This window comes from Erinaceus europaeus, chromosome 9, assembly GCF_950295315.1.
Source record: "Erinaceus europaeus chromosome 9, mEriEur2.1, whole genome shotgun sequence".
Classification (NCBI taxonomy): domain Eukaryota; kingdom Metazoa; phylum Chordata; class Mammalia; order Eulipotyphla; family Erinaceidae; genus Erinaceus; species Erinaceus europaeus.
The window spans coordinates 5,908,869-5,924,242 of NC_080170.1; the positions used below are offsets into that span (position 1 = coordinate 5,908,869).

General features: G+C 47.6%; 1 pseudogene; it reads left to right on the top strand.

The window, feature by feature from the left end:
* Positions 1-515: 515 nt before the first annotated feature.
* Positions 516-15,374, top strand: part of LOC103111577 (large ribosomal subunit protein eL24-like) — a 41,676-nt pseudogene continuing 26,817 nt past the window's right edge.

Sequence of the window (15,374 nt, forward strand, 5' to 3'; positions counted from 1 at the left end):
GAAATGGATAGGAAAGGGGCGGAGAAAGGCAAAAGGGGACTGGGAAAGGTAGGAACTTCCTTAGCAACTGTTGCGAGGGTTTTAACTGGTAGGATTAATACTACCCTGCAGGCAGGGGGGGGGGGGTCTTGAGGGTAGAAAGAAGATAGATCAAAGGAATGGAATGGGTGGGGATCTTTCAGGCAAAACAATGATTATGTAGCTAATAAGGGAGCAGGCCATAGTATCAGGAATGCAGGGTGCTTTGTGAGGCAGGGAGTCTGATAAGACGAGGCAAATCTTGGGGGTTGTGTCTCTCCTCACTCGACCTATCAGTAGAGAGAGAGAGAGAGAGACTGACAGGATAAATGTCCCCTCAGGTCAAGCCCTGCCAAGCTCAACCACATCCTCACAGTTTCCAGACTCCCAGGAGCGTTCGGCTGTCTGACATGGTGGCTCCTTGGGCATCCCTCACTGGTCAGTGGAATGCAGTGCTGGAGGAGACCCTCAGGGGACGGGCCAGCTCTGCTAGAACCATGGGTCCTGAGAACAAGATGGCAGTGCTGGCGGAGAGAGAGAAGCTGGGCAGGCAGGAGCAGCTGCTCGTCTCCTCACCTCCTGGGTGTCAGCCACCGCAGCAGCCTTGGGATCAAATTCCATCAGAAGAGACCACAGCCCTCAGGGAAGAAGACTTCCCATATTTCCACTTCTGTGTTTCAATGTCAGCATTTGGGAATCATTCAAAGTGCCTCATAGGCAGAGGTCCTGCAAAATATGCGTCTTTTTTTCATTTTTTAAAAATTTATTTCTTTATTATTGGATAGAGACAGAGAGAAATTGAGAAGAGAGGGATAGGGACAGAGAGACACCTGCAGCCCTGCTTCACCACTCATGAAGCTTTCCCCCTGCAAGTGGGGACCAGGGGCTTGAACCTGGGTCCTTGTGCACTGTAATGTGTGCGCTTAACCAGGTGCACCACCTCTTGGCCCCAATATGCAAGTCTTAATGGAGTCTGTGAGTCAAATTAAAAAAAAACAAAACATAAGCTATGAGTAAGATTTTAAAGACAGTTACTGCATTTGGAAATTGACTAATGTAGGTACTTTCTATTCACACGGATAGTTCTAATTTGCACTGTGTGTTGCTGTTTGTTTTTTCATTGGGTTTGGTTGGATTGCCCTGTGCAACCTTCAGACGATGAAGAGCACACACATTCTTTTCTGTTAGAGACACACTTTTTCTGGGAACCGAGCTGAAGCATTTATCGCATGAGTCGTATCTGGGACTCTGCAGGAGAGAATGGACACCGCCTCCCTTCATGGCTTTCTCAAGTCCTAAGTGGTGTGTCATAAAATGTAGTCAAGTCCTCTCCATCTTGGTACACTTCCACTGACCAATACAGAAGGCTGATGGGCAGTGCACTGGTGTGCTAAATGCTGTCATGTGAAATTTGCTTTCCAGAGGGCAATGCCATCCCACAAAGATGGCAAATGCAGAGGCGGTGAGCTGCTCTGCACGCGAACACCACTCGTATCCGACAGAACTCAGAATCGTTCCAAACAGGGTGTCTTTGGGAAGTCAATAACCAAATGGGTATAGAGACCAGGAAGAGTGGTGTGGACCTCGGGGGGGGGGGGGAGTTAACCTTCCTAAACCCTCATTAACTAGTTTACACCTGGGGGAATGCATTTCTCCTGAGAAGTATCGATGATGAAGAGGACACTGCCTACGATGGCATTTGGACTAGATGTGAACAGTGTCATCTCTAAACTTTCTCTTGCTAGAGCAGAGGTGAGAAGAGCAGCCTGAGTAATTCCGCTCTTGGTTTATTTCAGACTCTCTGAGTGTGTCAAAAAGGGGGCCTGGTGGGGGGGGGTGGATGATGGGGGGCGGGGTTCCTAATTAACTAGAAAATGTTTACTTTCATAAGTAGCCAAAAAATGTGAATGTCCAGAATGAAAAGCGAAGAAGGGAGGCAGTGTCCATTCTCTCCTGCAGAGTCCTGGATACAATGACTCATGCGATAAATGCTTCAGCTTGGTTCCAGGAAAAAGTGTGTCGCTTACAGAAAAGAATGTGTGTGCTTTCCATTGTCAGAAAATCAAGACTAAGTAACCTGACATGTTTCCATCTTGCTTTCACTGCCAGGAAGCTTGTGCCAAAAAACCTAGTACTGAAGTGTTATAATTATCCCAGCTCAGGTGCCTAAGACATCAACTCTCTGAGTTCTCCTGTCCCCAGGTTTATTTTACCCTTGGATGTCTTATTTTAAAGATTGAATGTGCAATCTTCTTTGATCTCATGCAAGAGTTGGGTTGCCTTCTCAGGTCTCCTTTGACCATAATGTTCCATGAAATTTTTATTAAATTCAATCTGTTGAGCAAAGGTGTTCTCTCACATCCAAATAAGCCATCGAGGACTTATCAGACACAAGAACTCAACTACGACACTTGTTCTTGGCTTCACCAGTCTGAGCCCAAATGTGGCCATACCTGCAGCTCACTACTATCACCACCACCACCACCCCAGATAGCAGTGGGGCCTCACCTCTGCTCTAGCAAGAGAAAGTTTAGAGATGACACTGTTCACATCTAGTCCAAATGCCATCGTAGGCAGTGTCCTCTTCATCATCGATACTTCTCAGGAGAAATGCATTCCCCCAGGTTAATGAGGGTTTAGGAAGGTTAACTCCCCCCCCCCCCAGGATGGAATCATAGCAGTGTCTGCAACGAGGCAGACAACCTCTCTCACCAATGTGTCCTGGAACCTCCCCTCCCCAGGGCCCTGCCCCACTAGGGAAAGATAGAAACAGGCTGGGGGTATGGATCCACCTGCCAACATCCATGTCCAGCGGAGAAGCAATTATAGAAGTCAGACCTCCCACCTTCTGCACCCCATAAAGAATTTGGGTCCATGCTCCCAGAGGGATAAAGAATAGGGAAGATTCTTGGTGGGAATGATGTGAAACTCTACCCCTGTTGACATGTAATTTTGTAAATCAATATTAAATCACTAATAAAATTAAAAAAAAAAGAATAGGGAAGCTTCCGATGGAGGGGATGGGATATGGAACTCTGGTGGTGGGAATTGTATGGAATTGTATCCCTGTTATCTTACAAACTTGTTCATCATTATTAAATCACTAAAAACAAATTAGGAACAAAACACAAGGGGCAATGATGTCACAACTCCCAAGAGAAGTGCACGCTTGACAGAGAGGACCAAGCCTGCTCTTACACTGTCAAACCTTCGTGCCTATCCTGGAGGAAGATGTTATCAGCCCTGCAGAGGAAGGAGGAGGTGTAGGCAGGTTAATTGCATTTGCCTGGGGTCACAAAAGGAGTTAGTGTCAGAAATGAAGCTCAAAGCCAAAGTCCACTGGGCTCTTTCCCATGACACACCTGTGTGACATGGAGGCAGACACACCGTTCCCCCAATTGGGTCAGCAGCCATTTCCCCCCAGCCCACAATAGACCATTTCTATTATGAGGTTTCCATAGTCAACTTCTCATTCTGACAAGTGCCAAAAACAGCAATCAGAGTGGCTTAAATATCAGAACCCTAGTTTATCTGGGACAAGGAGGGGAGGACTCCTGGGGCAGATCTGAAACAGAGCTGTAGGGTTTTCATTTCAGTGCTGCTGTTTTCTATGGCTATTATCATAGGAACAAATTGATTCCTGTCAATTATGAAGTGTATGGAGATGTGTATCTCTGTATATATGGTATTGGCTTTATTGGAACTTGAGAAAGAACAAATCTCTGGCGATTTTCCATTTGCTTATTCTAGCGATAAGCCAACGTCAATACACAAAGAAAGGCTGAGAAAGTCTAGAATCCTAACTTCCTCTTAGCTGAGAGAAGTCTCTCTTCACCTATATATATATATACCACCTGTGTCTGTCTGTGTGCTTTTTTACTTTTTCTTTTTTTTTTTGAGATGAGGTAGGGTGACTTAGAGGTCGGTGATAAGCAGAGTTAGAAGGCAAGATATTTTCTTTTCTATCTACCTATCTATCTATCTAACTAACTATCTATGTATCTATCTATCTATCTGTATTTTTTATAGAGACTGGTAGGGAGAGAGTGAAGGAGACCGTAGCACCAAAGCCTTCTTCAACGCAGTTAGGGTTGGGTTTGAACCTGGCTCCTGCACGTGTTAGAGCAGCAGTCTCCAAGTGAACTGTCTTGTTGACCCACAGGCCCACAGGATTTTTATTTATTTGCTTATTTTTTACCAGAGCACTACCGCTCAGCTCTGGCTGATGATGGTGCAGGGAACTGAACCTGGGAACACAGAGCCTCAGGTATGAGAGTCTGTTTATGTGAACATTATGCTGCCCACTCCACCCCACAAGACATTTTCTGAGGGGGAAAAGCGTATCATCTGGATCTTGTACTCCGCCTGTGCCTTCTGGCTCTGGGCCGCTTGACACCACAGAAAAGGAAAAACCATACCCCCAGCTCCTGGCACTGTGCCTGCAGGAGCCCTTGCCAGGCGGGTGTCTCCAGCCCACACTCCTTCGGGATGGGTCATTAGGAGATTGGACCATCCAGAGACCTCCCATAAAGAAAAATGAATAAATAAGATTGAAGATGTGGGACCGAGGCTGCTCACGCTGCCAGCAAACTGCCATTTCAGAATCAAGGGATTTCAGTAGGCTAGCAAACACTGAAGACCTCACCAGCATTTGTAAAACTGACTTCCGAAGGTTTTACATTTACATAAAGAAAAACAGGGGGAGGGGTGGTGCCACACAGGGTTAGTCACACACATAGTGAGAAGCACAGGGATCCTGGTTCAAGCCCCTGGCTCCCCACCTGCAAGGGGGTGGATTCACAAGCGGTGAAGCAGGGCTACAGGTGTCTATCTCTCTCTCCTTCTCTATCTCCCCCCTCCTCTCAATTTCTCTCTGTCCTATTCAATTAAAAAAATGGGAAAAATGGCCACCGGGAGCAGTGGATTCCTAGTGCCAGCAATATCCCTGGAGGCAAAGCAACAGCAAAGCGCTATCTTGTTGTTTGCCAGCTGAATCCTGTTTAGGGAGGGAGCTACCATTGTCTGAAAGGTACCTGGGCAAGCTTAACTGGGATGAACACTAGCAGGAGCCTCAGGAGAGAAAGAAGAAGACAAATGAATCTGGCTGACAGAAGACGATTGTCTCAGGTAGACTTCTGCTTATGTCCCTGAGTGGGAGGAGGAGAGATAAGTGAGGAGCAGAAAAGAGAGAAGGGCATGGGAGGGACGGGAGAGTAAACCAAAATCATCAAGGCAACTTAAATAACAGCATGACACACACATGTAGAAGGTGGCACCAGATGACAACCGGCAGATGGACAGGTAAGAGAATACCTGGTGTGACTGGACAGACAGACAGAGCAAATGGGACAGGCGTACAGCCTGGTACCACCCTGATCGTTGCATCCTCAGAGCAGTGCTGTGGGTATCTGTCTCAGTCCCTGTACGGGATAAGAGGAGCCAAGGCGTAGATGGTTAGCAGCTTACTCAGAGGGTGTGAGTAGTAGCACCTTCAGAACAGCCACGTCTGCTGTCCCTCTACCCCCACCAAATGGCTTCCTGAACTCAACAGGTGTTGGTGACTGCATCCATATCTACTAGAAGTAAATGGAAAGGCTGCACCCCATCACTTGGGGCCCTAGACAGGGAATCAACGGATTCCCACATCGACATGATGGGCCTTGACCGCTAACAGACCCCTCTCTCCACCATCACTGGTCACTTCCATCAGGAACGTCACCACAAGCCCTCTTGTGGGCCTCTTCAGGACCTTGCCTTCACTGCAGAGCAGCAATGGTGGGGACGCCCCACTCACCGAAGGGAGGCTGGGTCAGCCTGCTCTGCCACTTGAGGAAGACGGGTCCTGAAATGAGAGCAGCCTAGAACTCAGAGGCCACACAGGCTCTTGTGCTAAATATGAATAGACATGGGCCCTGGGTCAGATTGATGGGAGTAAACAGTATTTAGACACTTCCTTCAAGGTTGGGAGCTACTGTCTGCCCTAATCCTACTAACTAGTTCTATTCTCAACTCTGATACCATCTTCCCAAACAATATTTCTAGTTCATGTCCATGTTAGCTATGATGCTTAAGCAAAGATCACTAAGACATGGGCTCCTAGAAACATACCTAAAATAGACTTCCTAGCTTCCTTCCACCCCTAAGGTTTCTATTTTCATCTCCTCTACTTCTACTTTTTGGTTTATGTTTATTCAATATTTAGTCCTGCTTTGCATCTTACTGCTTTTTAGTCATCAAGTTGCAGATGCCACTATGATTTCATCCTGACCTCCTTGAGCAGATGACCTCACCCATGTGTCCTGGAACCTCACCTCTCCAGAGCCCTGCCCCACTATGGAAAGATAGAAACAGGCTGGGGGTATGGACTGACCGGCCAACATCCATGTCCAGCAGAGACACAATTACAGAAGGCAGAACTCCCACCTTCTGCACCCCATAAAGAATTTTGGCTCAGTGTGGTCCAGGAGGTGGCACAGTGGATAAAGCATGAGGTCCTAAGTTCAATCCCTGGTAGCACATGTACCAGAGTGATATCTGGTTCTTTCTCTCTCCTATCTTTCTCAGGAATAAATAAATTCTTTTTAAAAAGAATTTTGGTTCATACTCCTGGGGAGTGGTAAATAATAGGGGAAGATGACCAAAGGGCTCTGAACCCTAATTCCATCAGGATTTGAGGTGCTTGTCACCAGGAATCTTGATTTTACACCATCACTGAAAAGGAAGCATATCGGGAAAACACCAGAAGTCAGGCACTGTTTCTCTTATCTAAGGGGAAAAAGGAAAAACAGTCAGAAGTAGTAATAGGTGTAGGGGTGACTTAGAAAGGAAGTGAAAGCAGAACTGTAGAAAAATGGGTAAAAAATATAGACATGGGAGTCAGGTGATAGTGCAGCAGGTTAAGCACACATGGTGTGAAGCGCAAGGACCGGTGTAAGGATCCCAGTTTGAGCCCCTGGCTCCCCACCTGCTCGGGAGTCGCTTCACAGGCAGCAAAGTAGGTCTGCAGCGGTCTGTCTTTTTCTCCCTCGCTCTCTGTCTTCCCCTCCTCTCTCGATTTCTCTCTGTCCTATCCAACAACAATGACATCAATAACAACAACAACAATAACTACAACCATAAAACAATAAGGGCAACAAAAGGGAATAAATAAATTAATCAATAAATATTTAAACATATAGACATAGACAAATCTATACAGACATATTGGTAGGTAGGCAGATAACAGATATAAAGTTAACTCACATCTGTGACTTGGGAAATGTAGACATACAGTTATAAATATCAACCCATATCTGTGACCTTGGGAGAACTACTGCATTTGCAATGGAGGGGATAGGGACACAGAACTCTGGTGGTGAGAACCGTATGGGATTATACCCCTGTTACCTTATCATTTTGTAAATCAATATCAAATTACTAGTTTAAAAAGGGAAAGGCTGGGCCCCAGGTCTGGACACAGTGTACCATCAAGGGGGCAGTGCAGCAACCTGAGAGAAAAAGGAGGCCATGAAATGATACACCCCACTTCCTGGAATTCAGAGAATCCTGACAATAGTTTAGAACATTGGAAATGGTGCATTTGGGGTGATTTAACCTGGGCCATAGGGGACAGGAGACTCAAGTGCCATCTTGAGATACCAGCTGTGTCCCTCTGGCAGAAAGAGAGTAGAGACCAGTGCTCTACTGGATGGCCTGTCCCTTAGCCCTCAGCAGCCCTGAATGGCTATTGGCTTCCCCAGATTTAGAGCTTGTCTACTCTTACTGACGAATAAGCCGAGAGCAAGGGCCTTGTACCCTCTGAGGCAAAAAACTGGATTAACAAAACATTTTTATTATATTTATTTAGTTTCCCTTTTTATTGCTCTTGTTTTTATTGTTGTTGTTGTTATTGATGTCGTGGTTGTTAGGACAGAGAGAAATGGAGAGAGGAGGTGTTGGGCAGTACGCCAGCTTCCCCCTGCTTAACTCTGCAGTCTATTTACATAATCAGTTACCTAAGCACCGCCCTGCCTGCAGGGCACTGGTTTAATCCCCACTGGTTCACGATGTCTTTTTGCTCCACCCCCTCTCCTTGTCACACCCTGATTTCCACCAATCTCTTTTCGCTCCACCCTCTCTACGTCACATCCTGCTTCCATCCTACTTGGCAAGTATATATACAGCTGCTCTTCCAGCTCTGAGAGTCCCAGAGTCTCTCTCCTGCGACGCTAGCCCAGCACGAGTTCCTGATCCCTCTCCCATGCAGCAGCCTAGGTTGGCTGCAGTTGAGTTCTCTCCAACCCAGAGAGCACTTGCTCAGGAAGAAGCACCCTCAGGTTATCCCAGCAAGGAGGGGATGACAGAGAGGGAGGAGAGAAAGACAGACACGTGCAGACCTGCTTCATCACCTGTGAAGTGACCCCCCTGAAGGTGGAGAGCTGGGGGCTCGAACCAGGATCCTTACACTGTCCTTGTGCTTTGTGCCATGTGCACTTAACTGCTGCACCACCACCTGACTCCCAACAAACTGGATTTTGTTTAATCTTTTTTTGCCTCTTTTTATTCTCTCTCTTTTTTTTTTTTTGTTTTGCCTCTAGCAGCTGGGACTCGGTGCCAGCACTACAAATCCACCGTTTCTGGCAGTCTTCCCCCCACTGTTTTCCTCATTTTATTAGGTAGGACAGAGAGAAACTGAGAGGGGAGGGGGAGGCAGAGAGGGAGGGAGAGACAGAGAGACACCTTCAGACCTGCTTCACCACTCATGAAGTATTCCCTCTACAGGTGGGGAATGGGGTCCTTGTAAGAATCCTTGGGTTTAACCAGGTGCACCCCCACCCAGCCCCCTGGCCCTTTTTATTATTAATGGCATCAATAATACCTGAAATGGGTGTGTTTTGCATTTTTAGTGAATTAATTCTGACTTGTCTTGAAAACTTGAACACTTGCTCATCTCCCTGAAGATCAGTATGTCTGTGTCTCTGTGTGTGCACGTGTGTATGCATGTGTGTATGTCTCTGTGTGTGAAATGTTCAGTTCCCAGGCCCCAGGCTTCCTGCTTCATTCATTTCCTACCTGGTCAATATCCAACATCTGTCCCTGAAGCTACTACCTTGGGCTAGAGACAGAGTGGTGGCCACACAGAGCTGAACCTACGCCTCCAGCTTCCTTTTACAGAGCTTCCCTGTATCACAGACAGCACAGCCTGCCCCCAACATTTTCCTTACCAAAGTGTTCTGGTATCTAGTATGTCAAGAGACCTCAACATGTATTTCCTTACTCATGGATGGATGGATGGATGGAAGAATGGCTGGCTGGAAGGATGGATGGCTGGCTGGCTGGCTGAATGGATGGGTGGAAGAATGGATGGATGGATGGATGGATGGATGGATGGATGGATGGATGGATGGATGGAAGGATGGGTGGAAGGATGGATGGATGGATGGATGGATGGATGGATGGATGGATGGGTGGATGGATGGGTGGAAGGATGGATGGGTGGAATGATGGACGGAAGGATGGATGGATGGATGGATGGATGGGTGGAATGATGGATGGATAGATGGATGGATGGATGGATGGATGGATGGATAGATGGATGGATGGATGGATGGATGGATGGATGGATGGATGGATGGATGGATAGGAGGATGGATGGATGGATAGATGGATGGATGGATGGATGGATGGATGGATGGATGGATGGAAACTCAACAGTATTCATTAGCAGATGGAGCTATACCACTTTTTACTTCCCTACCCTACAACTATCACCAAAGACCTTCACAGATAGGACAACTGTCCCTGTCGGCTCTTCTCCTTTAAAGACAACCTCCCTGATAAAGCTGTTTTGTCAAGACTGAAGCATCCCACTCAGGGAAGCAATGCACCATCTCTTCTTCCTAGAGACCAACTGTCCCAGACAGTTCCTGGGGTCATGTTTCCCAGACCGGAAGCCTGAAGAGGACAAGCTTTTAACCCAAACAGCTATCAGGGATGTGGACCACTCGGAGGGTCTCCCGGGGCTGGGTGGGGCCTAGGAATCCCAGGGTGGAGATGTTCTAATGCACTCCAGACTCCCGGGCACAGCCCGGGACAGCTTTGCTGCTGGCTGGCTTCTTTCTAATTCTAATTCTTCTTCTGTCTTATACTTGTCTCCAGTCTCTGAGCCTTGCCATTAAAGTGCTTTCAAATGTTTGGGAAGTCAGTCCTGTTCAAGTTTTTCCTCTTACTGTCTGGTTGACAGGAACTATTTGTAAATGGAGCACCCTGCCAGTTACCAGCATTTATATCACTAATGTTTTTGAAACTTGTGTTTATCTATAATTTGACACATCAAGAGGACTTTTGCTCTTGGCCCGGCCTCTTGCCAAAGCAAATGGTTATGTGCTAAAGTTGCTTTCATCAGACCTTCACAGACCTAATGGGTGACTCTCACATCTCCCTCGCATCAGGGTTACACAGACTGCTGTTAAGAAAGCAATTGAACACATATGTGACAAGCTGGAGAGCCTGGGGAAGGGAGGGGAAGGGAAGGGGAGGGGTGGGGAGCAGGCTCTGCTGGGAGCAATGTTTTAAACACAGAGCTGTTTGCAGAGAAGCTGGCTCTGACATCCACTAAGGCAAGTTGGCAGGAGACCCAATTGCTCTCTCCCTCACCTCTGCGCTCATTAGGACTCGTGAGCGTGCTCTGCCCTTTGTGGCGAAGCTCAGAGGAGGAAGGAGGGGTTGACACTGAAGGTATCTGTCTCACTCGGCCTGCTCACCCACCATCTCAGTTAAGCCCTGGGAAATCCTCTCTTGGCCAGTTTGTGGAGAAAAGCTCTCTGCTGGAAAGATAAATGCTTTTCGTGACGGCTTTTGAAAACCATACTACCTCATAGCTAGAAGGAGACCCTCAGAGATAATCTCGTCCAAACCCCGGCTTATCTGATTCATGAACACATCCAGCAGCTAGCTGCCAAGCTCCCTTCCCATGCCAGGCTCCATGCAGCACGCTGGGGAAACACTGGGAGCAGAGCGGAGCAGACAGGCTCTCCTGTTTACGGGACAAGTAGACAAAGCACAGGACTTGAGGGAGTGGCCGTTTCTCTGAAGAAGACAAAAACAGGCTGATGCAATGAAGGAAGGCTGGAGAAGCAGTCCTTTTGGTAGGAAGGCCCTGAGTGGAGGCAGTACTAGAACTGAGGTTTAGGACATTAAAAAAAGGAGGTGAGCCGAGGTCGATGGGAAGGCAGACAGGCTCAGAGATAGGCGCTGCCTCCCTCCCGTGCTGAGGACTTTGATTCTGGCCATAAAGCTCCTCTGTGGAGAGGAGGAGGGACCAGGTGTTGGGGATGGAGATGAAGGGCCATCTCCTACGCTCAGGGGAGGCGAGAACAGGAACGGGACTGACAAGCTCTGTCCCACTGCACGTGCAAGCGCTGGTCCCTCGAGTCCTCCCAGTGTCTGCCCCACACAAGTTGTCCTCCCAAACAAAAGCCACCATCCACTTCTACTTTCCAAGCTCACCTGTGTGCTTGGAGTCACCGTGGGTGAGCTCGCCCTGGCGCACCGTTGTGAGACGAACCCGTTGACGTGTTGCCCTCGTAAGGGAATCACTCTCCAGTAAAGTGACCCCACAGGACTCTTTTTTCCAGCAGGCTTCTCTACCCATGCCCATCAATACCGCATCTGCTGATCTCAACCTAATCAACATGGCCGCGACCAGTACCACCTTGACGTGTTTCAATTCGGACGGTGTCCCCAGATGCCAGGCCTGTGATGTCAACCCTTCAGCTCCAGCACTCGGGTGAGACCATTCCTAGCTCATAGGACTCCTTGACTCCAGTTGGGTTGTGCACTTCCTAACAAAGCCACAGCACGTAGCTATGGACCAGGGCCCTGTGTGCACATGCACCCAAATGTTAGGGGAGAATCTAGACCTGAGAGCAAAAGCACACAGTAGTCTGCAGTGACCCAGTAAGTGCAGCGAGCAAGTGGATAGACCTAAAAATGACACCAGAGCCCCACCCTACTAGGGAAAGAGAGAGGCAGACTGGGAGTATGGACCGACCAGTCAACGCCCATGTTCAACGGGGAAGCAATGACAGAAGCCAGACCTTCCACCTTCTGCATCCCACAACGACCCTGGGTCCATGCTCCCAGAGGGATAGAGAATGGGAAAGCTGTCAGAGGAGGGGGTGGGATGTGGAGATTGGGTGGTGGGAATTGTGTGGAGTTGTACCCCTCCTACCCCATGGATTTGTTAATTTATCCTTTCTTAAATAAAAATAATAATAATAAATAATAAAAAAATAATAATAAAAGAAAACCTAATCAAGTAGCTTCTACTCTGACCTAGACACCCTCCTGACCTGCTCCTATTTCACTTCCCTCAATCTCTACAAGGCTAACCCTGTAATAGAGAAAAGAGCTAGAAAGTTGGACTAGGGCAGAGAGTAGCTCCCGTTCTTAGAAAAAAAAAAGTATGAATAAAAATGAACTGTTTACCTTATCCACTGGATCCGGGGTCCACACATATATTTATGTTCAGTGCAAGAGCCTGTGTAACCTGAGCCCTACTGGTCTGAGTTCACAATGGTGACTTTCCTCTTCACAGCCCACTGGGGAGGGGAAGATAAATGACTATAGAAGCCTCTAGATGATTACTATTTTATTTTACAGGACAAAGAGAAACTGAGTGGGGGAGGTAAAGAGGGAGAGAAGAAGAGAGATACCTACAGCTCTGTTTCACCACTCATGAGGCTTCTCTCCTTGGGTGGGGATCGGGGATTGAACTCAGGTCCTTGTGCACTCAATAGGGTGCATCACCGCCCAGCTAGCTGGTCATCCTTAACAGCAGGCAGTGGCTGTGTGAGTGGCCACTGTTATTCTATCTTTACTTGTAGGTCTTTGTCACAGAGAAGATTTCTCTTTCACACACAAATGACAGAAGAGATTTATTATGATGATGATGATGATGCAGTGGGTGTGTTACTGGTTTTCAGTCAGGAACCCAAGCCTTTTCAGAAACAAGCCTTTTCCTGGAGGTTCGGTAAGTCCTACCATTGAAATAACAGCAGACACACAGGAAGGGAAGCAGAAAGAAAGAGCTTCCGCTGCAACCTCTTGAGGTGTGTGCTCACGGTGGGCACAGGCAGACAGTTCCTTGCCCTGAAATTTTATTCATAAAATAAAATTTATTCAAATTTTATTCTCGACACTTAGCATGATTTAGCCATTCTAGATATATCGAACCTTTTCCCCATCACATGGGAGAGGGGAGGAAGACGCCACTAAAGCAGGGCTTCTTTGGGTGCTCTGGTACCTCTTTGTGGCATCTGGGCTCAAACTTAGACTACGCCCCCGGAAGGCAGACACTCGGAAGGAAGGCAGCTACTCTGAACGGAGACGGTCCCTAAGTGTAAAAACACACACCCAGCGTCCAAACAGAACCCATCCAGTTTACATGCAGCATCTGCTGAAATAGTAGGACCCTGTTTATGTCGGGCTGATTCAGATACATTGTTAAAATTAATCTCTACCTGGAATCAGTAGCCTAGGAAGAGGCATAGTGGGTGATTTCTGGGTTTGCTGGCATGAGGCCCTGAGTTCAATCCCCAGTACTGCATGTGATAAAGCACTACTCTGGTCTCTCATGCTCTCTGCCTCGGGGAATAGGTTAAACAAAGATCTATATTTATTAATGTAACGTCTACTAAAATATTAGAGGTATTTGTGACTTGAATACTTCACACAGCCACTGCTGTGCTACAGACCTGATCACCTCTAACACGGGGACTTGGAAGTAGGGATCTGTATCCTCTCTCTCTCTCTCTCTCTCTCTCTCTTGTATAATCAGTGTTGTCAGCCTCATCCACCAATTCTAAAACAACCCGCCAGTCTCTCAATAGTTTTAGCCATAATTAATAACCACTGTCTTTGCCAGATGCCTCAGCCTCAGCCTCAACACTTCTGACATTCCTGGACAGGACAATTCTCTGTCGTGAGGAGGTCTCTGTGCATTGTGGGATGTCTAGCAGTGTCCCTGGTCAAGATGCTGTAGAACTTTCTACCTGCCAGTCACAGTAGGAGGCATGCCCCTGGGCATGGCCAAATCTGCTCTCAAATCCCCCCTCAGCCAGTCTGAGAATCACTCATCTCTAGTCACAAGCTCACTAGGGCCAAGCTCAAATTTAATCTCTCCCGTGATGCCAAGCACCATTTCACCACTGTTTGCCTGGCTCCCTCCCTAGACTGTGAGCTCTGTAGGGGCAGCCCCACACATCCTGTTCTTGCTGCTTCAAAGTCTGCCTGCGTGTGGGAGTCAACAGCCGACAGGCCAGGTAGACACTGGAGGCTGGAAGCCCCGGCCATCCGGAGCCTCGCAGGTGGTTTGCTGCTCAGGAAGTATGTTTGCGCTGTGTTAACAGGGTGTAGAATACAGCGCTTGAGAGAAAGTTTGGAGTAGAGCGCAGTCTCCTGTTAACTGGAGAACTCACTCATTCCTTCAGACATGGAGTGCTGAGTGTCCCTGATGGCTGACCAAGCACTCGAGATCAGATACAATGAAGAAAAAGGTCAGAGGAGGCTCTTCTGTAGGAAGCTATATTCCTGTGGTAGGGGTTAGGGTGAATAAACAAACAAGTGGAGACCCCCAAATCCTCATCTGCAATAGTCCAGCCTTTAGGTTCATGATTAGTCAACAATTTGTTCTGCTTTATATGTTAACTCTTTTTCAGCCACCAGGTTCCAGATGCTACCATGATGCCAACCTGACTTCCCTAGACAGACAACCCACCAATGTGTCCTGGAGCTCTGCTTTCCCAGAGCCCTGCCCCACTATGGAAAGAGAGAGGCAGAGTGGGAGTATGGATCTACTTGTCAATGTCCATGTTCAGCGGGGAAGCAATTACAGAAGCCAGACCTTCCACTTTCTGCATCCCACAATGACCTTGGATCCACACTCCCAGAGGGATAAAGAATAGGAAAGCTATCAGGGGAGGGGATGGGATATGGAGTTCTGGTGGTGGGAATTGTATAGAACTGTACCGCTCTTATCCTATGTTCTTGTCAAAATTTCTATTTTATAAATAAAAATAAATTAAAAACAGTGCATGAATATATTTTTCAATAGATGATGTCAACTAGCAAAAGTTTAAAAAAATGCTATGTTAATATGAACAGGAGTGGGGGAATCTGAGAAACTGAAAGAATGAGGTGAAGAAAAATGAGAGCGGAGGCTCCCTGGGCAGGAGAAGAGCGGTCACAGTGCCATGCGGTGGCAGAGGGCACACAGGGAAGGAAGGGTCTGCATGGCTCAGCTTTGGTCCCTGGGACCCTTGTATGACTGGGAGTTACCGCTGCCTGCTCTCTCTGTCTTTTCAAACTACTGCATA